Source organism: Notechis scutatus, chromosome 3 (genome assembly GCF_049901735.1).
Source record: "Notechis scutatus isolate UNSWTSFEM ecotype Mainland chromosome 3, rNotScu1.2, whole genome shotgun sequence".
NCBI classification, from domain to species: Eukaryota; Metazoa; Chordata; class Lepidosauria; order Squamata; family Elapidae; genus Notechis; species Notechis scutatus.
In genome coordinates, this window is record NC_142011.1 from 147,382,447 (window position 1) to 147,407,255 (window position 24,809).

Below are 24,809 nucleotides of genomic sequence, written 5' to 3' on the forward strand. Positions count from 1 at the left end.
ACAATACCAATCACTACCTTTAGCACCCCGGCATAACAAAGGCTCTTAATTGAACATGGTAATTAAGTCCCAACTTGTATATAGTAGTTGTTTTTATCTCAGAATAGCAGAATAACAAAGTTGGAAGGGACCTTAGAGGTCTTCTAGTCCAACCCCCTGGTCAAGCAGGAGACCCTCTATCATTTCCAACAAATGGCTATCCAATCTCTTATTAAAATCCTCAGTGATCAAAGAAGGATTTCATTCATCTCAGAGAGATTCTCGTTTGTCTGTGGGTTTACTTTCTTAAGCCTTCTTGCAGAAATGCATATTTCAAGATGATTATTGTAGAAATGTAGATGGACACGCAGCACTCATAATCTAAGAGTGAGATAATTTTTTCTTAATAGAATTGCTATTCTTAATAGAATTGCTACTGAGCCTGAGTAAAGAAGCATTCTTGCTTCTGCAAGGGCCTCTTTAAAACGTGGGGGTTGCATGCACAAGGAGTAGAAACATCAGCTAGAAGTTGGGCAAGTGTCCCAGATTCCATTTAAACTCTTGGTATAGTGGTTATTGTCTCATTGAACCAATATTTTTCAAGCCATCTGCTTAGGTTAAAAATCACCTCTAGTGTACAACAAAGAATCTGTACTCCTTCTAGACCCAAAAAATGCAACACCTCCATGGTGTAGAGCAAAATTTATCTTTTACTGGAAAATGAATGGTAGCAAACAGAATCAATTCCGAAACTAAAATATTGGCGGGTAAAATGCATCCAAAGGGATAGAATTGCCTTCCCTGAATAGGATCATGTGGTCATCTCTAGGTGATGATGAGGCTTCATTATGACAGATAAAAGTTCGCAGTTGCGCATAAAGACAGAGGTTAGGAAAGTTACAACAAAAGATCCCCCTCCCTTTCCTTACCCAGCAAAAAGAATGCAAAACACCTCCTGCCTTCTTCCCTTGAACCCCCTCCACCGTTTCATGACAGCCAAAGAGAAGTAAAGCATAGCAACAAATGAACCATAATTAGGAGCGGATATATCTTGATAGGTAGGGATGGGTATCTCTTGAGGCTGACATCTAGTTTTCATCAAGCACCATATCTCATGAGAGAGCACATGACTGCCCAGCCAAAATCCAAATTCGTTTCCACTTTGTGAGGGGCTGAAAAAAGGTTCCATTTGTGGCTGAATGCCTGGGAAAATGGTGGTGAAGAAAGCATGGGTGGGAACCCAGATGTTGCTGGGCTCCCATTCCCAGCACATTGGGTCATCTGGCCAAAGCAGCTGGGAATGGGAATGCCACAACCATCTGGAACGTCAAAAGAAAGCTAGCCCTGATAAGGAGACAGGTAGATAGAGGACAGGCTCAATATCAAGCAACTCTTATGTTCATGAATCTTTTCTATCACCAGAGCTTTTCAATATATCATTTTGCTTACAGTCAGCACTTTTTCCCCCCACATAGTGATAATGCACTTGGATAAATTTGGATCAAATGGCACTGCTCCAGGAAATCCGAGGCTACTCTCCAGTGGAATTTTCTTGTAACCTTACACTGGTCTTTACAAAAATATACCTTTTGCAAACATATACCTAATGGTGGAGCAGTCAAAACACAGTTCTAGCTGTGGTGTATACCAGAATTATTCTCCTGCTCACAGGAGAAATATGCCTGGATGGTTGATTTAGTGCAGAGGGAACTAACAAAGCCTATAGATTAGACAGAAATGTACCAACTGTGCTTGTCAAAATACATTCACTCAGAGCTTGCTGCCAGATACTTTTTAAAGCAATAGCCTTTTTGTATGTTTCTATAAGCTTGTTTGGCTTTCTTTTTTCCATCTTGACAAAATTATGCTTAAGTAATCAATAAACCTTGGCAGCAGTGTAGTATCACAAACACTCCCCTTAACCTACTCTGCAAAAACAGTGCTTGCTGTAGCAATAGCAATAGCACTTATATACCACTTCATAGTGCTTTATAGCCCTTTCTAAGCAGTTTACAGAGTCAACATATTGCCCTCAACAATATGGGCCCTCATTTTACCAACCTTGGAAGGATGGAAGACTGAGTCAGCCTTGAGCCAGTCAGGATCAAACTCCTGGAGTGAGCAGGGAGGTAGCCTGCAGTTCTGCACCACCAATAGCCACTGTGACAGACACACACTGTCTGCTGGAATTTTCTTAACTGGAGATTTGGGTTAATGTCAGCATTTCAATTAAACCCTCAATACAATTCAGAATTCTCAGACAAAATCCATCAGAGTAAGAATTTATTAGAGAAGTCATGTTGGCACATCTGGGGAAAGAACAAATCTGAATTCCTGCATTTTCCCCCCTCTACACCAAAACTCACACCCTGCCTCATTTAGTGACTTTTAGATCACATGGCCCAATCAATCTCCTGTCTCAGTTGCCACCAAATTTCGGTCACTCCCCTCCAGGTGCCAGCAGCTTGTCCTTGCTCTCTTGTGAAAGAATGTTGTTATGGCTATATTCCCTTTGCTACTCTCTTGTTCCCACAGTTCGCCCATCCCCCGTTGTGGCAGCCCTGAAAATCTGTCTCAAGATGGATCCATGGATCCAGCCCCCTTTTCTCTCTCTCTCTCTCTCTCTCTCTCTCTCTCTCTCTCTCTCTCTCTCTCTCTCACACACACACACACACACATACACACACACATTTCATGAGCATCTCCATTGGTAAGCCTAGCTGTTTCTATGTAACAATGTGTGCATGTGTGCATGGTGTACAAAAAAATTCAGGGTGTCAGCAGGAAATTCCTATGCATCAAAAAGTGCACATAGGAATTAGTGGGGTGCATACAGTCGGATCATCTTCTGCCTAATAAGTATAAACATATTTGCATTTACCTACCACTTAAAAGGAAGCAGCGCAGAGGAGCCCATGCTTAAGGTATCATCATTGGATCCAGTCAATTTCATTAGCTATTGACAATTGATCAATGTTTTTATACATTTAACCAGGCTGGTGGAAAAGATGGGAGCACGAGAGGTTCTTAAATTAAATAGATTATTTTGGTTCTTTTTTTATCTGAGCATTGCTCCAGATTTAGCATTGAATCAGCCTTGATTGCTCTGATAGATAATCTATACTGGCAGAGAGCTACAGAAAGGGCAGCTTTATTGATTCTCCTAGATCTTTTGGCTGGCATGGATACTTTTAGCCACAGTATTGTTAAACTGCTTTGGGGAGGTGAATGTTGTGGCATTGCTTTTTGGTGGTTCTATTACCCTTCTAGGTGACAGAAAAACAATATAGCATGATTTTCGCTCAGCCTTCTGGGAATTAACCTGAAGCCAGCTACAAAGCTCTCAACTTTTAATTTTCTGTGAGCTTGGAGTGGGTCATCTCCATGATCTTTGAGTGCCTACAAGTTGGAAAAAACAGGGTGTGGGAGATCAAAGTGACAGTGAACTGAAGTTAATTGGATTAAAACTAGCTAAAATGAATTCCAATGCTTCACACACACAATTTAAAAAAAAAATCTAAATCCATAATCTGGGGTTCAAGATTCATATTTCTTTTGCCAAATAGGACTGCATTCTCGGTTTTCAATCTAAAGATTCCTGGACCTAATATTGCATTTATACTTGCTTAACTTTCATTGTTCCTCAAAGAGTTCTGAGAATAGTACTTCAGTGACAATGTTAACAAGTATATTAAATATCACTATATTTCCCCACAAAACTACAATTTTCAGAGTTCCCTGGTGAGGGAATGATTATTAAGTTCATTTATGACTTTAACTTGTCTGTTCACAAGTAACATGTGGTCTCTTTAATTGGACTCCTTCCAGGAAAATGTGAATAGAACTGAAGCCAATGTCTACATTACAGATATTTCCAGCAAGATTGTGGCAAAAACAAATTTTCCAGCAGATCAAAAGCTATCTGTAAAGAATTAATCAGGTTTTTTTTAAACACTAGTTATCTTCACTCTGTTGTTTCTTTGATTCAACATTAGCAAGGCATACAAATAAGTTTAATTTCTGACATGTGCAGGCATGTATGCACACACACACACACACACACACACACACACACAATTTACAACATTTTAACCAATCATCACCAATTTCACAAAGCATACTTTCATATGTATTTTGCATTGCTCCAGACCAATTCTATATGGCATGCTGTCATGCTGCTGACATTCATTCAGAAGTTGAATCAATATATTTCTAGAGAAATAGAACATCATAAAATTAATAAAACAATGGGATGGATTTATGGAGTATGATGAACTTTGACTCTCCTGATTTCTACCTGGTGCCTTAACCACTGGCTGTTCAATTAGGCCTGGTTTGAGTAACTATGCCCCTTTACAAATGTGGACTTCAACACCCATGGCTAGCTCAGGAATTCTGGAAGTTGAAGTCCAAAATTTGTAAAGGGGCCATAGTTACCAATCCATGAACTAGGCTGAAGCTTTCAAGTGAAGGACTAGTCTTTTTGGTTGTATAAAGACATGTAGACATTTCCAGATGGTCTTTGACAACACCCCATATACATATATAAGTTAACAGCATTTACTTAAGATAAAAAAAATCATTTATCCAATGAAATGCTTACTGTGCATCTGTCTCAAAACAAAACACAACTCCACTCGAACAACTTCTCTAAAAATCAGATGAAAATTGTAACATTTCTGAAAACTCATCAGATTTTGCTGGAAAAATTATGAAGAAAAAAATATTTATTGGGTAAGGGAAGTATACCAGTAAGTCCATTAGCCAAGTGCAATTTGTAGCTGATGGGATGGCAAATCATTGTTTAAGTTTCCATATATTTCCATCTTTTTTCTCCTTAGAATAGACTATCAATTGATGAGTGAGATGCATGCATTATACATGTATTCATGAAAGAGAATTGATCAGCTTTTGGAGCACTAGATTACTTGGAAATGAAGTCATTTTTCTTAGGTGCTTTGTCCATTAACACCTCAGGAGTATTTTAAAGAAAGCTGTGATGACCCAGGGTGGGATACAAAATAAGCACAGTCACAACAGGTGAAGCCACTTTTATTCCTTCACTTTGCTTCCAAACTCCAAATATCCTTGACTGGAGACAAAAAACTCCCACACAAGCAGTTACAAGAAGGAGGAAATAAAGAGTAAAAAAAACAACACAAACCAGTCAAGATAAGGACTTGAAAATGTCCACAGATATCCGAACACACACTGGGAAGGATGCCAAACTCAGAGAGGAAAATAAACTAGAGATATTTCCACGCTTTGTTTCCAGCACTCACCCATACTCATGTCCGTCCTCTTATCCAGTTGTGACAGCTGCAGCCCATGAGGAGGATCACGGCCCTCTCCTCTCCGGTAGACCATGTCTCTCCCTTATCCTCTCCTCCATGTGTGCCCTAGGTCCTCCTCTGACTGCCCAGCCTGCCTCTGCCCTTCCCCAGCCTTTTCCACAACCTCCGGAGCCACACTTCCACTCCCTGTCGCCTGTTCCTCCTCTCCCTCAGAGTCAATCTCCACCAGGGGCATGACAAAAGCTATCTTCCTTGAAAGTACATGTATTCTTGTACACTACTCTAGCTTTCCATTCTTTGAAGCAAAGGTTACAGAAACTTTTCAGTGTGAAATACCGGGATATTTTGAACGCAAAATATCCTAGATTCCATGCCTGTAAACCTCTGGGTTGTGTTGTAGTACACAATCTTAACCACTTTTGAAATCACTTAGTCTATGGTTCTATTAGTGAAGAGTTTCTCAATCTTGGCAGACTGAAGGTGTCTGGGCTTCATATCTGTTCTGTTTTGATTGAAGAAATCAGGGAGTTGAAGTCCACACATACTCAAGCTGCCAAGATTGAAAAACACTGTATTGGCCACTTGAACAGCATGTAAATTTTAAATACATACATACATACATACATACATACATACATACATACATGCATACATACCATATATATCAGGGGTGTCAAACTTGATTTCATTGAGGGCCACATCAGGGTTGTGTTTGACCTCGGGGGACCGGGGTGGTCATGGCCAGGGTGGGCGTGGCCAGCTCAACGTCGTTTGTCTGATCAAATGCCACTTTTGCTAGTAATTTGTTTTGCTAGCAATCTGCCAGCAAAAACGGAGCTTGTGAGGGCCATGGGCGTCCATTCTGGGCTCTGTTTTCAGCTGCAATGGCCTCCTGCAGCCCTCTGCCAGCAAAAACAGAGCTCCATTATTTTCTTCACGAACTCAGTTTTTGTTGGCAGAGGCACTGTAGGCTGGTACTTCACTGTTTCCAGGGTGGCCCTGTGGGCCACATTTAATCAACCCCGCAGGCCAGATCTGGCCTACATGCCTTGAGTTTGACATGCCTGGTGTCATGCCCTTGTTAGAATTGGATTCTGAGGGAGTGGAGGTGTGGCTCCGGATGTTGTGGAGGAAGCTGGGGAAGGGCAGAGGCTGGCTGGGCAGTCAGAGGAAGAACCAGACCCATCCCCTCTTCATCCTAGGACATGCAGGGAGGAACGGAGAAGGAAACAACTTGGCTTACAAGAGAGGAAGCGGCCATGGTCCCCCTCATTGGTTGCAGCTGGGGAGAATAGTATATAAGAGAGATGGTTAAAACACAGCGTTACTAGAAGCAAAGCGTGTTTTATTTTGGGCTGAAGTTATCTTGGTTGGCGTCCTTCCAACAGTCTGTGCCTTGTTATCTCCTTGACATTGGTAATTACTTATCCTGGTCTGTTGTGGAAATTCTTTCATTATAGTTTGTTTTGGTTTTTTTATTTTACCTCTATCTGCTCATTAAGTTTGGACTGTATTGCTTTCTTTTGAAGACTATTTTTGAATAAGTTTTATCTCCAACTGAGAATTATTGAACAGTGGGGCCAAGCTGGAGGCATCAAAGGACATTTATTTACGTTTTGGATTTTGTTGTGTTTGTGTTATGCTCTGGGTCATCACACCTGGTATATATAGAATGAACTTATGTAAAGACAAAAAAAGAATACTGGATGGGGAATTCTGGCAGTTGAAGTCCACATATCTTAAGTTGCAAAGGTTGAGAAACATTGCTGTATACAAATCCTAGAGCTAGATAGTTGTTTTGGCTGCCTTGGGTAAGGGACTAAGATTAAAGAGGTTTCCTGGCTCTCAGTTAAGAATGGTGCTAGCAAAAAAAAAGGAGCGCTCTTTCCTAAGAGAATTTGTTAAAAGATCTTAGAAGAATTCTAAAACCCGACTTTGTTTTCCCTGATTTATAGATAGTAGCAGTATATATGACTGAGTAAATGGAATGAATATACAAACTCATTCTTATGAACCAGGAGTAAATTATAACCATAATTTATCATCTTATCCAGATCTGCTTTTCTGGCTGCAAATCCAAACAGATAGCTTATACATGTGCACATACACACACACACACACAATGTGCAATGTCTCAAGCTGATTTTACTTGAGTACAGAATTACGTATGGTGATTGATATGCACTTATATTTTATGAGCTAAGTCTTCCTGTCCCTTGGTCATTATCTATTGATATTAATCAGAAAAGGAGCTGAGCATTGACTGATGGTCCTCTGCTGTAACCAGATAAAACAGTTTGGTAGTTGGCCTGAGAATCTCAGTATTTACTGACTTATCCTCAACTCTAATCTTTGCTCATGTAAAAAGCAGTGTGTCGGAATGAGTTCTTAAATGTGATGAGTGATGAGTAACTAAACAAATCCCAATGTTATTCTTCAATGAATAACAACTGAATGTATGACTTTCTGAAGCACATTTATACTTTTATACTCCGTACTACTGTAAGTCTAATAAATAGACCTATTAACTTTTTAAATTTGCTAAAAGAAAAAGTGGTAGGTTTCTTCTATTGTCCACATGGCGACCCATGCTGAAAAACCTCAGTCTTTTTCTCAGGTTACTTTGTGAGTGGCACAAAGAATCTCATCTGAAGGCTAGATTCTGCTCTCCTCAGAATCCTTTTTTTTTTAACTACCAGTTCTATGGGCGTGGCTTGGTGGGCGTGGCAGGGGAAGGATCCTGTAAAATCTCCAGTCAGAGGTGGTATTTGTCAGTTCTCCAAACTACTCAAAATTTCCGCTACCAGTTCTCCAGAACTGGTCAGAACCTGCCGAATACCACCTCTGGCTCTCCTACTTTACTTTGAATCAGTAATCAGTGCTAAAACAGAGAGCCAGTTTGGTATATCTGATATTAATAACTGGATCCAACTAGTCTCCATGTAAATTGATTTAAGTTGCAGTGATCACCCATGTTTCTCATTTGCAGTGGTGTTAATATGATCACACAATTTTAAAGAAGATCAATGACTCTGAGTGAAATATTTAGATGTAGGACCAGACTTTTCAAACTCTATTTTACAATACAGTTAAAGACTTACTTACTAAAAATTGAGGCCTCCTTAGCTTAGGCCACATTAGATGAGGTCACACTCCAAAAAATGTCACAAATCTAGTGAAATGTAACTACAGCTCTACAGTTTACTGCACTATAACCTAAAAGTCTGAAAAAGTAGACTTCCTCTTTTATTTCCTTCATCTTTGGGTCAACGTTTTTGTTGTTAAGTAAGTGGCCTGGTAAATTGTGACTTTATTTAATTTTTAAATAAAGAGATGACTTTAAAATAAAATTAATTTTATATATTGGAATTTGTTTAATTCTTAGTTGTTATATAAAGTGTCTTTTTTTAAAAAAAAAAAAAAAAAAAACAGTCTCCATGCCTTAGTCCTGTGCCTATTTTATTTGTTCTGATATTCCATATATGGGTATATGCATCTGTAACTCACTGTCAGTGTGATGTCACAACTATATGCTTTGACAGCGTATGGCAGAAATACAATGTGATTCAGATTACTATTGCCACTAGGCTGGTTTTAAGAATCATGGGAACACCGAGAAAATAGCTTGAAGAATACAGCAACAAAATTCTGACCAGTTCTGGAGAACCAGTAGCGGAAATTTTGAGTAGTTCAGAGAACCAGCAAATACCACCTCGGGCTGGACATTTTACAGTATCCTTCCCCTGCCACGCCCACAAAGCCACACCCACAGAACTGGTAGTAAAAAAAATTGAATCTCACCACTGAACAAAACCGATATTATGCACTGGTTGGCAAGCACTGTGCATATTCTGAGATGAAGATTTCTATCAAGTGCGACTGTTCCATTTTTTTAAGCTGAAGATGCAAGGAGCTGAGCCTGGAACTTTCCCGATGCTTCAATGGACTGATGGACCTTTCCAATAGCAGACACAAATCGGGTACATGGAGAAACCATTGTATTACCCGCATTTTGCTTCAGAATAATTTTCATACCCATAACACGATATCATATATTAAAGGCCTAGGGGGGAAATTTTGTCTTCAGGAGACGGTAACATAGAAGCCTGCCTACATCAGAGAAGAAGAATGGCTCAAGGGTTTTTTGGTAGTATAAAAGGCCTCTTCCCTGCTTTTGCCACTATGAAGAGCTGTTCCGGCACATTCAATGGCAGGAAAGTCCCCACTCCAAAATCAAACCAACAAGGTATTACAAGCATAAATCAGTTTTCAACCATAAAAAACAGAATAACTCTAGCTAGTCTTTCGGACAACACAAAGCCTTTCCTACATTAAAGAATTATAATAATTGTGGCAGTTTAATAGGATTGATGAGCTCAACCAGTAACCGTGACCATCTTAGACTTAAACAGCTTGATGAATTACTCTTTGCCACTACAAGGTACATCTGTCTGTGGAAAGCATTAAATATCAGTTGACCAGATCTCTTAAACCTTGGAACTGTGGCAGCTGAACGATAGAAATGTAACATGCTTTGAAAAGGAAGCCATAATCTATTACTACTTTTCTTTTCTAAGCCTCAGTTTTATCCTTCATCCCTTCAATGTGCCTCTGAAAACAAGAGATTGAGAAGTTGGATGGTGAATTGAGAATACATTTCATGGCTACCTTGTTGCAAAGCAAATTATTCCCATATGGGTTTAAAACAACAACAACAACAACAACAAAAACTCCTAAGGCTTCTAAAAACTTTTCCACCTTAAAAAGAACAAGATTTTCAAATTTGCCACCTGCACTATGCTATGTAGCAGATAAAAATACCAAAAGAACCACTAATGAAAGCCAGATACTGAGGAACACTACGGCCTATATTTTTATTCCATCTATATAAAACCACAGGAATTCCTTCTGCTACCTGGCTAAGAATTAATATCAATGAAATGTGATATCTCTGCAATCAGGCATGTCAGTTCTGGACTATGCTAAACCTGCTTCTTGCCTACTTTCCAAAAATGTAAGATTTGTCCAGGTAACCTTGCTTGAATTAAGGCCAATCTTCACTGTGACCATGCTATAGGAAAATATTTGTCTATGGATAAACATGCAGCGTCCACTCATTTGGCTTCTAAACTTCCTCCAGGAAGACTTCCTGCAGACAAGTTAGTTGCTAAGTCATGTTTATAATAAGGGAGGAGTGCTTATGGAAATCAGAAGATCATCCAGATTTAATTCAGTGTATAGTACAGGAACAGCCATCTGCTATCTGAAATGTCCTATTTATCTTGTTAAAAAGAATGACAAAGATTACTATTTATGTTAATGTTGCTTCATTGAAATGCAGCATATAAACTGCCTCCGTCTAGAATTCAATATAATCTTTGAGAAAAATCTTGGTGGCTTAAAGCCTACTAGTTATCAATCTTATTTATTGGCTGAATCAGTACATTGATCAGTTGCTGCTAAATAAACATGTAGGTCAATTACTGTCTGCAGCCATTAAGGATATCTGCTTAGTGAATGCACTTATATTGGCTGACATCTTGTTATATATCTTTTGATCTGTCAGTCAATCAATGAAAATTTATTTACAATGACTGACCAAGTCTAAACGATAAGAAAATGCAGCAGCACTCTATGACATTAACTAGAATAATGTAATAAGAAAGGTATGCATATGATATTGATCGTAATACAAAACTTGGAAGTTATTTTATGCCATAAATATGCATATGAATAGATTTTAAAAACCCATAGTACCTCACTAGGGTTTTAGCATCTGTCTAATTTGATTCAAGAGCAAACATACATTTAGCAAATGTCTATGGAGATTCTCAATCATTCAGGTCATGGTGGTCCCAAAGGTACTTTTCCAGGAAAAAAAATATGCTTTCTCTATTCAATGCAGAAGGAATTCTAGAATCAGTCAGTATGAGAAGGTGATAGGAAATAAACTAATTATATGCAAACAATTGTCATATTAATGATCACAAATCCCTTTAGGTAGTAGAGTTTTTGACTGTAACCAGTTTTACTGTGATGTTTTTGCAGAAACAGGAAATTAAATCACCCTTTTCTCAGTAATGAAAAATTACATTCATTATCTCTTGACTATGAGCTGAAACCTTTTGAAATCTATAACTAATTTTTGCTCATTTGCTGGAAGTTGTCGTTTATTTTCTGACATTATTAGGTAGTGATCGTGTGCTGATCTGCCTTTCCAGAAATCAGTTTGGGCTCACCTATCAAAATCTTCTACTACAGTCTTCGTTTAACGATCAAGGAAGGTGACATAAGATGCCAATTACTGACAATAAGCATGTCATTGGAATAATAATTTCCATAAACATTTACATATATTGGAATAACTGTTTGAGTAAGGCAATTAATCAGATTTATTCATTTATGTAAACAAGGTGCCTACAGAGTAATATCAAATTTCTATAGTTCTGGTTGTAACAATCATGTCCAGCAATTGTCCATACTTTACCTGTTAAATCAATGTTTTACCCTCAGTGGGAAGGATACAGAAAGGAGTTCAGATATATCATGCAGAGATACTATATTAAATAAAGGTATAATATAAATTATTAGCTAGTTAAAACATTTGACAATTCAAAATGAATTCTTCTATATTTTGGACAATTCACTTAGAATTATGGAAACTGTTGACCTAAATAATGCTGCATCCTTATTTTCAGTTGAAACAGCTGAAATTCTTCATTATTTCTCTACAATATGGATTGTTTAAACAATCCTGTGATGTATGTTTTAGGTTTACAAACCCAGTTGAAACTTCTGATGTTCTCCAGGAAAGGAGAATAACCTATGGACTACATGAGGCATTATGCAGAAATTCTTTTCTGTGTCATAGATTAATTGAACGTAATTATGAGAAGATTTCTTGGAGGGGATGTATTCCAACTTCCTGAAGGTCCAACTCCCGTACATCATCCCTGAAAGACAAACTTCTAGCCTCTGTTTAAACACCTACAGCAAAAGAGACTTCACAACTTCCTAAGTCCAGTCTCTTCTATCATTGTATAGATCTTACACTTGGGATTTTTTTCTCTGATATCTAACCCAACTCGATTCCTGTAAAAGTTAAACTCATTGTTTAATGTCCTTTCTTTAGGAACAGTTCTGAACAATTCCAACTTCTCTTCTACAAGAAAGCCTTCACATATCTGAAAACAATACCAGAGCATCCCAGAATCTTCTGTTCTTTGAACTGAAGATATGAGATTGCAGTACCTCCAATCATCTCTTGTAAGTTTTTTCTTTCTGGTTTTGCATCATCTTAATTGCTTTGCCACACATGCTCATTTCTTAGTGTCCCTCATAAAATGCAGTGCCCTGAATTCAGTGCAATATTCTAAGTTAAGTTTGACCAGCATGCAAAATAAAGAGAATATATCAATAGATATCTTGACCTTGCTACAGAATACACTTTTATTGATATAGCCATTCTCTCCACTCTTCTTGTGAAGCCTGGCAGTCTCAATGAAGAACACACTGTTCCCCCAATCAGGCACCTTTGAGATGCTGTGGGCAGTCATTCCTAGTCTCCCACCCAAGAAGATGCATTTCAATTTGAATCATTTGCATAACGATACAAATGATGTAAATGTTATTGCATAAGTGATGGAAACCACTACAATGACACGCCTCCCAATTTACCAGACTTTCATGAGTAGTAAACACTCTCTCCCCAATTAGTGTGTTCATGTAAGATTTACATTTACATTTAAGATTTACATTTCAAAAACAACACAAATTGTTGGACAAAAGCTTGCCAAAAGTGATAAAATACTTTCAATTAATTACAGTCAAGAAAAAAAAAACTGTCCTCAGATTTTTCTTAAGGAATAAGCACTGCTATGACTCAGTGTGATTGCTAATCTTAATCTTGCTTCCGCTACTAATAATAATGACAAAAAGGAAAAATACACAGTAAAATAATGGAAGCATACCTACGTGTTGCTGGAAATGGAACATTTTATTGACACAGGTTCAATCTCTATACCCTAGGGTAACAAGAGTGAGTGCCTCATTTTTATAAATACAATATTGCAAATAATCTGTGAAAGACTGTTCTATTAGCCAATCAACTGACAGTAACTGACAGTAAGGTTAGCCATGAATGAGTCAGAAGTCTGATGGTTTCCATAGGCTTAATATAGAAATAATGAAGAGACTGTTTTCTGGTTCACATCCTGACCAGATGGGTGGTGTCCAAGGTGGTATATTGTGTGTAAACAAAGTTTAAGCAGCTCTCTCACTCCAAAGTCATGCTTGTAGCCTGCTTTGACCTTATCTTTACCACCAGTACCACCACAATCTTCTGAGTACCATTGCTTCCACATCTGCCCATATCTGATCACAAAAGCTCTTGCTGTAATCATTGCCTATAATAGCAACAGCACTTAGACTTGATATACCACTTCACAGTGCTTTACAGCAGGGGTCCCCAACCACCGGTCCGCGGACCGTACCGTCCATGGAACAAGTCCTACCGGGCCGCTGGTTTGCTGGGCGCCGCCATCTTTTTTGATGAAAAGTGCTTCCGGTGAGCTTTTCCGGTAGAAAGCTCACCGTCATCAAAGATGCTCGGTGAGCTTTCCGGTAGAAAGCCATTTCTACCGGAAAAGCTCACGAGCGCGGCGCCCCATCTTGATGAAAAGTGCTTCGGTGAGATCACCGGCACTTTTCATAAAGATGGCGGCGCCAGCTGATGCTGGTACCGGGCGCGGCACCCAGCTGATGCCGGTACCGGGCCGCAGCATAAAAAAGGTTGGGGATCACTGCTTTACAGCCCTCTCTAAGTGGTTTATAGAGTCACCATATTGCCCCCAACAATCTGAGTCCTCATTTTACCAACCTTGTAAGGATGGAAGGCTGAGTCAACCTTGAGCTGGTCAGGATCGAACTCCTGGCAGTGAGCAATGAGTTAGCCTGCAACACTGCATTCTAACCACTACACCACCATGGCTCTAATATGAATTGACATTCTCAGTCCATTATTCTGATAAGAGTAAGAGGCTAGTATAAGATTTGCATAAATGAAGCAGCAAATAGCACACAGCGTTTCAAAAGCAGGGTTCACAATTGAAGACTTTATCAGGTACATTTGTAAAGCAAAAAATCATTTAATTCATAAGACATATCAGGGTTGTTTCTTTTTTAAAAAAAACCCAGCTCTACTGCTCCTTTTAAGGTTGTAGAAATGTTCTCTCCTTTGAGAAGGCATGCCTATATTGTTATATTTAGTTACTTAATTAGTGTACAATATATACAAATATTATAAATACATGGAACAGCTGATGCCAGTGACAACTTTTAGTCATAGAATCATAAACCTGGGAAGATGCAACAAAAATTAGATTCAGTTTTCATAAATATCCTATTGATTTTGATCAGAAAAAAATGATTGTTTTATGTGATGCACAACTGTTTTAGAAAGGAAAATTTTATATACTGGCATCAAGCAGAGTCACTGAAGGGTCCAATATAGGTTCACTGTGGTAGATCAAATGAAAAATTGTCTATTATGCCTGTAAAAATCTGTAGATGGCATAAAACTGGGATTGGGGAAAATCAGTAGATGAGATTAAAATTCAAATGGCACCTGGCATACAATCTATGGCAACATGAATAGAAGGACAATATGATTATGAGATTAAAAAAAGGAAGGAAGAAGGGAGGGAGGGAGAGCGGAAGGAAGGAAGGAAGGAAGGAAGGAAGGAAGGAAGGAAGGAAGGAAGGAAGGAAGGAAGGAAGGAAGGAAGGAAGGAAGGATTGGGAGAATTAAGTGTAGATTTTGTTTAGACAGAAAAATAATTCACCTTTCACCACTCTCCCCATAACTACTTCTCTTCTAATAACTTTGCTAATCTTATAAAAACTACCTGGCACTTGACCGAGCAAACCAATGCCTGTTGGCAAATAGCTTCAGCTCAGATAGCTCTTGCACCCTCCCTTTCCTGCTTATACATAAAATTGCATGGTAGAATAATTAAGCTGATTACCTACCTGCTGTATTTTTTTGCTACCTTGAATAATGGAATAAATATACAGTGCTTCTTCTGAAAGCAACCACAGAAAGCAGCTGTTGCAGCGAAGGGTAATTCAATATCTGGTGTTCAGCTACACTAAGAGGCTGCACGGTGAAAAAAACTTAGGCATTGATCCGAAGCCATACAGGCATTCATCCTCAAGGGTAGAGGGACATCTGTCCTGCAGTCTGCTCCAAAGAGTCATTGTGAGGGCTCCAGAACATCAGCAGGTAACACATACGGTCAGGTACTGATAATTGGTGGAGTATCAAAGTATTCATTGATATGTTGGACACAATCAAGTCTTGAATAGTCAAAGGATTCATCCTTAGTCCAACAAAGGAAATCTAAGTAGGGATGGAGTTGTCTGGGCATGTTGCAGTCCCTAGAGTCCCATACTTTGTGGGCAAGATAATGTGAAGGATTCCATGTTTCCAGTATTAAATGACTGACCTTGCCTTTAATGCTGGTAGTACAATGCAATCATGGTTTATTTCATGCTTGGGAGCTGGGGGCAAGTGAGTGTAAATACAGGCTGCAAAGAATGAAAACAAAATAATTAAATTACAAAATTGCTATGCTAATTCCTTTATTTGACAAGGAACGAATTCATCCTTTGAGTATAGGTCTTCATTTATCTCTCTCTCTCTACTAATCTGGATATAGGAATATTTAATCAATCAGAATAGAGCTGGAAGGGAACTTGGAGGTCTTCTAGTCCAATCCTCTACGCAAGTAGGAGACCTTGTACCATTTCAGACAAGTGACCATCCAGTCTCTTTTTAAAAACCTGAAGCAACTGATTATCTACTACTATTTAATCAATCTTGGTTCCAGTTAGCTAGCTTCTATTTCCTCTGGATGTATTTTGTTATCTTTTAATTTTTATCCGTAAGCTATCTGGATTCATTATGGAGTTGGGAGACCTCCACATTGAAATAATAAAAGAAACTTGTTCTCATTGGGATTTTTCAAGAACTGATGGATATGTCCAGCTATTTCAACTCTCTTTTCAGTTTCGGCAAGATCTAACTATAGAAGAGAATATCTGTAGCTTATTAGAATGATGTAGTTTTTGTGTGTGTGGTGTGTTACCATACAGTTGTTTAACTTTTGCTTCCTCTGCATTTGTGGTTGGAGCATAAACCTGAAGAACCATACTATTTATTCAATTTCTGTAGCTGTCCATCTCAATCAATAACTCTGGGCTGCTTACAATTCCAAAAATATTACAACAATTAATGCTATTGGTTGCTTTGCTTTTAGACTGGAGTTGAGACAGCGATATCATTTTGGGACTGTGTCTGAATACTTGACTTTGACACGCTTGTTAATAGTGATGGCTACTCTACTTCTTCTGTGATTTTCTTGTCCGCAGCAGACGACCTGATGCTTCTCCGATATGAAGTGATCATTCCAGTCCATTTCAAGTCAGTGGTTTACAGAATGTCAATGCTCATTCTTGACATCTCTGCTCTGACAACATCATGTTTGCCTTGGTTCACGGTTCTGACATTCCCTGTACCAATAGTACACATATCTTTCCAGTATTAAACTTACTTTTTGCCTTTGGGCACATCGGCAGCTGGATGTCTTTTCAACTTTAATCTAGCTTCATCGTAAGCATCAGTGGAGCTTGTACTTGCTTCTCTACTATTCCCAAAATCACATTCTATGAAATCGCTATTAAGATGAACAATGGAGATGCTACCGGAACGGTTATACTGCAGCTCTGTTTGGGAACTCTAGTATTTTTCCCCCCAAGCTTTATCAGGAGAAAAATGCATAAGTATTTTGCTTCAAACAATGTTGTGATGAAATAATTTACAGCTGGTCGAAGAACAGAAGAGCTGCATATGTTAAAGGACTTAAGAAATTAGCTGTGTTATGCATACACCCTTAAGCAGATACCATTCAAAAGCAGCTGGTATGAAAATGCATTGTGTGGTGCAGGGGTGGGATTCATTTTTTTTACTACAGGTTTTGTGGGCGTGGCTTGGTGGGTGTGGCAGGGGAAGGATACTGTAAAATCTCCAGTCAGAGGTGGGATTTGCCGGTTCTCCAAACTACTCAAAATTTCTGCTACCGGTTCTCCAGAACAGGTCAGAACCTGCTGAATACCACCTCTGGTGTGGTGATGGCAAAAAGGCCAGTAAAATGCAGTCAAAAGACATTGTATTCCTAGATTTAAGCCAGTTACACTCAGAATCTTTTGTGAATCCAGTACCATCCACAAAGCAACATATTGCACTGCATGCACATATTTCTAATGCAGAATTATTATGGATGTTTATTTCATATTTTTTATGAAAAATTATCTTGCATCATGAGCTAAAAAAACCACAAGGAGTAAGTTTGTGTGGTGTGTTAGAACAATAGAAATGATGAAGAGAGAATTTTTGTAGATTCTGGAGAGAAATAAATCACGAGTCCTATTGGGAAGAAACTAGTGAATGGTGTTTTGTGATTGGGAGAGCATGGAATTTCATTTATAGTAAACTTTCCTGTACAGAATTTGCAAGCAAGGAATTAAGTTCTTCTATATGTATACATACAAATTTGCCAACTGGGTGACTTTAGCACATTCTCAGCCATAGGAAAAAGGCAATGGAAAACCACTTCTGAAAATGGTTGTGTGTATATGCACGCGCGCGCGTGTGTGTATATGTGTGTGTGTGTGTGTTTGTGTGTGTGTGTGTGTGTATGTGTGTTAAATGGTTATGGACAGTCCTGCTCATGTGTTTGGGCTACTTTACTGCATAATTTTAATGTAATTATTTTGTACATGTTATAAAAGAAAACTTGGAGCTATCATGGCCTTCATATTTTTCAGAAAGAAAAATCTGAACTATGTTGCAAGTGCCATGGTAGATTCTCATTGTCAGCTGGAAAAGTAATTTGAAGAGGTTTGAAGGGGATGTGCAAATTATTGAATATCCTCACAGAGTTACAGTCAATGAGTCTGATGTATCTCTTGCACAAAACCTGAATTATGTGCCATATGGGAGCTATAAATGGTGACTGAGAGACAATCTGCTAGAATAGTATTAGAATAAACATATGCAGGTACAAACTGTGTGTCAAATATGTTGATACTGCAGAGAGAGAGGGAGGGAGGGAGGGAGAAGGAAGGAGGGAAGGAGAGAGTGGGGAATGAAATCTACCTTTGTGCTGATGTGATGACAACAAAAAAGGCTGTGGTGTGAAAACATCATCCCATACCGACAATAAATGTTATGCTATATGAAGTGCTTGGATTTTTCCTCAATTAGATGCTATCAAAGTAGAATTGGCACCATAATTTTGCCAATTGACAACTTTTGTATTGCACTATGATTATTATAAAGTTCCATCTGGATTCTCAAGTGCACCTGAGTTGGTAAATTCTATTCAAGTGTTGTCAGGCCTAAATACGATAAGGTTGTTTATACAGCAATTGTTGAAGCACTTTGCGATAGACGGGTGGGAGTTTTTGAGGAAGAAACCTGAAACTAAACAAAAGCAAATATCACTACAGTGTTTATGATTTGGTCTATTAGGATACATTGCCTAATTTTATAAAATTAAACCTGCACTGCAATATGTATATCTATCTCCAATCAACATTTACAAATCTATATATGCAATCTGTATGTGTGTATGTGTATATATACGCACACAGTGGATGCAATGGCTCAGTGGCTAAGACACTGAGCTTGTCGATCAGAAAGGTCGGCAGTTTGGCGGTTCAAATCCCTAGCATAATAGAGTGAGCTCCCGTTACTTGTCCCAGCTTCTGCCAACCTAGCAGTTTGAAAGCATGTAAAATGCAAGTAGAAAAATAGGGATCACTTTGGTGGGAAAGTAACAGCGTTCCGTGCCTCTTCAGCATTTAGTCATGACCATGGAGACATCTTCGGACAGCGCTGGCTCTTCGGCTTTGTAATGGAGATGAGCACCGCCCCCTAGAGCCGGAAACGATTAGCACATATGTGCGAGGTGAACCTTTACCTTTATATATATGTACACATGCATCTATATATGCAATATGTGTGTGTGTGTGTCTGTATGTGTGTGTATACACATACAGACACACACACACACATACACAGATTGCATATATAGATTTGTAAATGTTGATTGGAGATAGACAGACAGACTGATTGATACATAGATAAGAAGATAAAAACAAATGATTCAATCCATACTCTCCCATTGCTTACACACCAGAGGATTCACTGTAGCCAATTGATATGTGGCTTTCCCTAATAGGAAAAAGTGGGAATTATTTCTTCTTTTGCTAAGAAAATTTACTGCATGTGGCATGACCCTTAGTTATCCTCATGGAGGTTACTGCTTCCACAACCTGATATACAGGTCTTGATTCCTTCAGCACTTTTAGCTAATGATGTAATGCTTTTATATCAGAGCTGTGCCTGTTACGCCTCGCTAGTTGATTAAAGGGAATGTCAGACAGTTCAGAAGTGATGTTAGTAAGATGTCAAGTGCAACAAAGAGAGAAAATAATTTTAGGTTATAAAAAATAAAGTCTATGTAAATTACAAAGCTTGCATTTTCTCCCAGCTACAGCCTTGACTGTTTGAAATGATTTTTGTCTGGTAGTTTAAACTGAAATGTAAGTCTCTTGTTCATTCCTTGGCATCGTTCCCTAAAATATTCTGCTAAATGTTTTCAATTATATGGCAGTCCCAGTAGGATCTGGCTAAGAGGTTTTTAAATGATCTAGTGTCATTTGAACGCTATCACTATAGCCATAAATAAAGATAAATTAAGTAATTAAAAAGAAGATTGTAGCTTTGATTCAATAGGCTGATAGTGGCTGACCAGATACACCCACGAGGGCTAGTTTGTTGGAGTAATTTTTTTTAAAAAAAGGAATTGCTACTAAACACTGCTTCTTCTTCTTCTTTATTTAAATGGGTGTATCCTATTTCAATTGTGCTGTGCATCTGCATTTGCGCAGCCATATCACAAAGATAAAAGAGAAATTTAAAGTATACCATCAGTCATAGAGTTCTTCATGTAAGTACACCGTTCAAGCAGTTAGAAGTACATAATTTGTAGTCTTATGCCAGCAGCTCACAGTTCTTCCCCTAAAAAAGCCAGAGCTCTTAAACTGGCATCTAACTGTCATCTTTGGTGGAAAAACAAATCTGATCACGTTGCCAACTTCAAAAGCCAATACAAAAATTTATGCCAAAGACTGAATGCACCAATTATCACATTAAAAAAGAGGAAAACCTTCTACGCACCAATTCCACCTGTGCTTTCTACAATATTGTAAACAACAAACTAAAAGACTCAAGGTCCATCCCACCCCTGAAAGGACCTAATGGAAAAAACTGCAATGATGACACCATTAAAGCCAACCTTTTTAACACATACTTTGGCTCAGTATTTGTAAACAGCAATGGATCAAGCCCAGTATTTCCTAGTCCAACCACAGACAACTACAATGATCTAATCCTTATCAATTTTACAGAAGACAATGTTGAAAAAGCACTACGCAATCTAAAACCATCTCTATCTATTGGACCAGACGGAATATGTGCCTACTTCTTAAAAAAGCTATCCACTGCCATAGCCAAACCTCTAAGCATAATCTTTGAAAAATCTTTCAAGACCAGCTCCTTGCCAAAACTATGGTCACAAGCCACGGTCATCCCCATCTTCAAAAAGGGAGACCCCAGCCTAGTTGAAAATTACAGACCAATCTCTTTATGTTGCGTCACCTGTAAAGTCATGGAATCAATTATTAACCAATCCATTATCCTCCAACTAGAGACAAACAACCTACTCTCTAATAAACAATTTGGTTTCAGAAAAAAAAAACTATCCTGTAATCTGCAACTCTTACACTGCAAAAACATATGGACTCCACAATTCGATCAGGGCAAAGCAATAGACATAATCTACATAGACTTCTATAAAGCCTTTGATTCAGTGGTACACGACAAACTACTACTAAAACTAAAATCTTTTTTTTTTTTTAAACAAATTTTATTAATTTTAAAGACAAACAAATCATCATTAACCATTACATACTTGAACCTTTTTCCATTATAAATTTTACAAGTCAAATAAAACCTTATTTTATACAATATAATTCTATTTTAAACCATTTCCATATGAGCATACAAATACCTCTTATCCAGTTTCTCTTTACTTCTCTTTACTCTTATTCAATTTCACTATTATTATTTCATCTATTTCTTTCTGACTTGGTTACCATTATTCTCATTCTATATTTCTGCAAGGTTTTATTAATTCTCCCAAAAACATAAACACACAACACACAAACATATTAGTTTATATACTAAAACTAAAATCTTATGGTATCTCTGGACACCTGCATAACTGGATAGAAGCATTCTTGTCAAACAGACAACAAATGGTCAAAATTGGGAGTGTCCTATCAAATTCTGTACCTGTCATCAGTGGTGTCCCCCAAGGCAGTGTTCTAGGACCAACTCTCTTCATACTCTACATAAATGATCTCTGTGATCATATTAAGAGCAACTGCATTCTCTTCGCTGACAACGTAAAGCTATTCAACACCACAGACAATACTGCTACCCTTCAAAAAGACCTCGACTATGTATCAGAACAGTCAAACAAATGGCAACTTCAAATCTCAACAAATAAATGCTCTGTCTTACATATTGGCAAATAAACCCAGAAAATAAAATACAGGTTGAATAGTCAAGACCTTGTTGATGATCCAAACTCTGTCAAAGATCTTGGAGTACTAATCTCTAATGATCTAAGTGCTAGAGCCCACTGTAACTACATAGCCAAAAAGGCATTAAGGGTTGTTAACCTAATCTTACATAGCTTTTTCTCTGATAATATTACACTACTAACTAGAGCATACAAAACATTTGCTAGACCAATACTCGAATACAGCTCATCAGTCTGGAACCCACATTAGGTATCTGATATTAACACAGTTGAGAAAGTCCAGAAATATTTCACAAGAAGAGTTCTCCACTCCTCTATTCGTTGCAGAATACCTTATGCCACCAGACTCAAAATTCTACACCTAGAAAACCTAGAACTATGCCGCCTTTGGTCCGATCTAAGTATAGTATATAAAATCATACATTGCAATGTCCTACCTGCAAATGAATACTTCAGCTTCAACCATAACAATACAAGAGCAAACAATAAATACAAACTCAAGGTTAACCACACCAAACATGATTGCAGGAAATACGACTTCAGCAACAGAGTGGTCAATGTCTGGAATACTCTAACTGACTCTGTGGTTTCCTCCCCAAACCTGAAAAACTTTAACCTCAGACTGTCCACTGTTGACCTCACCCCTTTCCTAAGAGATCTGTAGGGGGCGTGCATAAGCGCACCAATGTGCCTACCGTCCCTGTTCTATTGTTTCTTTTATTTTTCTTATATGTATCCATGTATTCATAACTATGTTTTTATTTATACCTATTATCTTGTAAGCAATTGACAAACCAAATAAAATAAATAAAATAAAAATTGTTTTGTTCCAATGTATATCAAGCCAAGACATAAAATTAAATCTTGAACTTTCAAATTCAAGTTTCCAATTCAGGCCTACATGCAATCAAATAGTAATCATATATTCTATTCTATTCTATTCTATTCTATTCTATTCTATTCTATTCTATTCTATTCTATTCTATTCTATTCTATTCTATTCTATTCTATTCTATTCCATTCTATTCTATTCGACTCTATTCCATTCCATTCTACTCTACCCTACCCTATCTATTCTGATACTCTGTTCTAATTCTGCACTAATTCTAGTCTATTTAGATTCTTTTGTAATTTTAATTCTATTGTAATTGTAATTCTATTCTAGAACTAAAATAAAATGGGGATCAGGATGGGGAATCAAAGGGAGTGGGGAGGAGAAGGGAAGAAATGAAATGTTGTTCTCCTTCCCTTTCCCCACCTACCCCATCTCCCTGTCTCCTCCAAATTCCCTACTCATCCCTCTCACCCTCCCTTGTCCTTTCTTCCCTGTCCTGTCCCTTTCCCTCTCCTATCATCTACTCCACTTTTTTGTTCCCCTCCTCCTTTTCCTTCACTGCCTCTCTTTTTACTTTTTCTTCCTCTCATTCCCTATATCTATTATCCACCCTGTCCTCCTTCCCCTGATCCCGACCCTGACTCTTAATTTCACCCTCCCTCTCAACCTATCCCTCACCCTCACCCTTTCAACCTAAACTTCAACCTCATCCTTCCCCCAACCCTCTCACCCACACCCTAAACCTAACCCAAACTCTCACCCTCACTTACCTCTCTTGAGAGTTGGCTATAAAAGAAGGGAAGCTTTACCAGAGTCCAGGAGCCCTACTGAAGAGCAACTGACCTCTAGGAAGGCATCTTCACTGTGATAACCGATAACTGACAATAACTGACACTTTAGCCTGCAGGGATGAATTCATAAACCCATTAGAACACCCAAGGAGATGGCCTGCCTGCCTTATTCTCCTATCAAAGGGCACCTCCTCCTCCTCCACCTTTATGACCTACACACATGCCATACAAAGGTCTCTAAGAAGCTGCCAAACCAATCACTAAAGCTGCCTATTTGCCATAGTTCTTTGAACATGGATTGCCTCTTGTTAAAGAACATGGGGTCAAACTCACTGCATCACATTGCCGTCATGTGATGTTTCACAATATTTTTCCCATTTGCAGAGATGGAGTGGGCGTGGCCTGCACGTGACTTATCCGGCCTGCAGGCTGCCAGTTTGACCCTCTTATAGAAGCTCCACCAAACACTTTAGCACTGTTGAGCAGTCTGCTATTTGCTTTCTAAAATCAGCAGTTGGGAGCAGACTTGACTGTTTTAGGATAGACTTTGAAATAGATTTGTTCCCTTGAAATCAGCGGAACTGAACCTGAACCACAGATCTCAAGCACAACTTTGACAAATTTTGAATCTAGCCCATTGGCTGGAAAGACCAATAGATTTTAAATCAAAATGATTCACCCTGTTCCATTTAAACCCATTGTAGTATATACTCCATGTTGTATCCTCTATAGTATTTAATACAAGTCACTATTTAAAATAGCAGCTAAAATTGGAGCAATATTACCTTTACATTTTTGGTGAAGAGAGCTTGGGAACACACACACTTAAAGAGACAGAGAAGATGACCATGGAGATCACAAGTTGATAGATATGGTTTGCTTAATGGAATTTGGAGGTGTTCCCAGCATCCACTTCCTGGCCCTGGTCATTCAAATTTCTCCTCTTCTCAGCATCTCTTTGGCAGGATGACATAAATGCAGTGAAAAGGCCTGCTGAATGAAGCTAGGATGCACTATGCCCCAGGGCTTGAGACAAACACAAGAACTCTTCTCAACTGGGTACCAGTAGGATGAGGAGAAAGCAAAACCAAGCACATAGAAATGGGGAGAAAGTAGCCACAGCTCCCTCCTTTTTTTTTTCTTCAGTGCCTTCCAGTCAGCCTTGATTGGCAACTCC

The 24,809-nt window shown here is 38.5% G+C and overlaps 1 long non-coding RNA gene across 1 annotated transcript in view; it reads right to left on the reverse strand.

The window, feature by feature from the left end:
- The window catches only part of LOC148131434 (uncharacterized), a 37,931-nt gene extending 14,110 nt beyond the window's left edge, over positions 1-23,821 (reverse strand). The window contains exon 1 of the long non-coding RNA XR_015748370.1: positions 23,612-23,821. This is a non-coding gene — a long non-coding RNA (uncharacterized LOC148131434). The remainder of the gene's footprint in view (positions 1-23,611) is intronic.
- Positions 23,822-24,809: the final 988 nt, after the last annotated feature.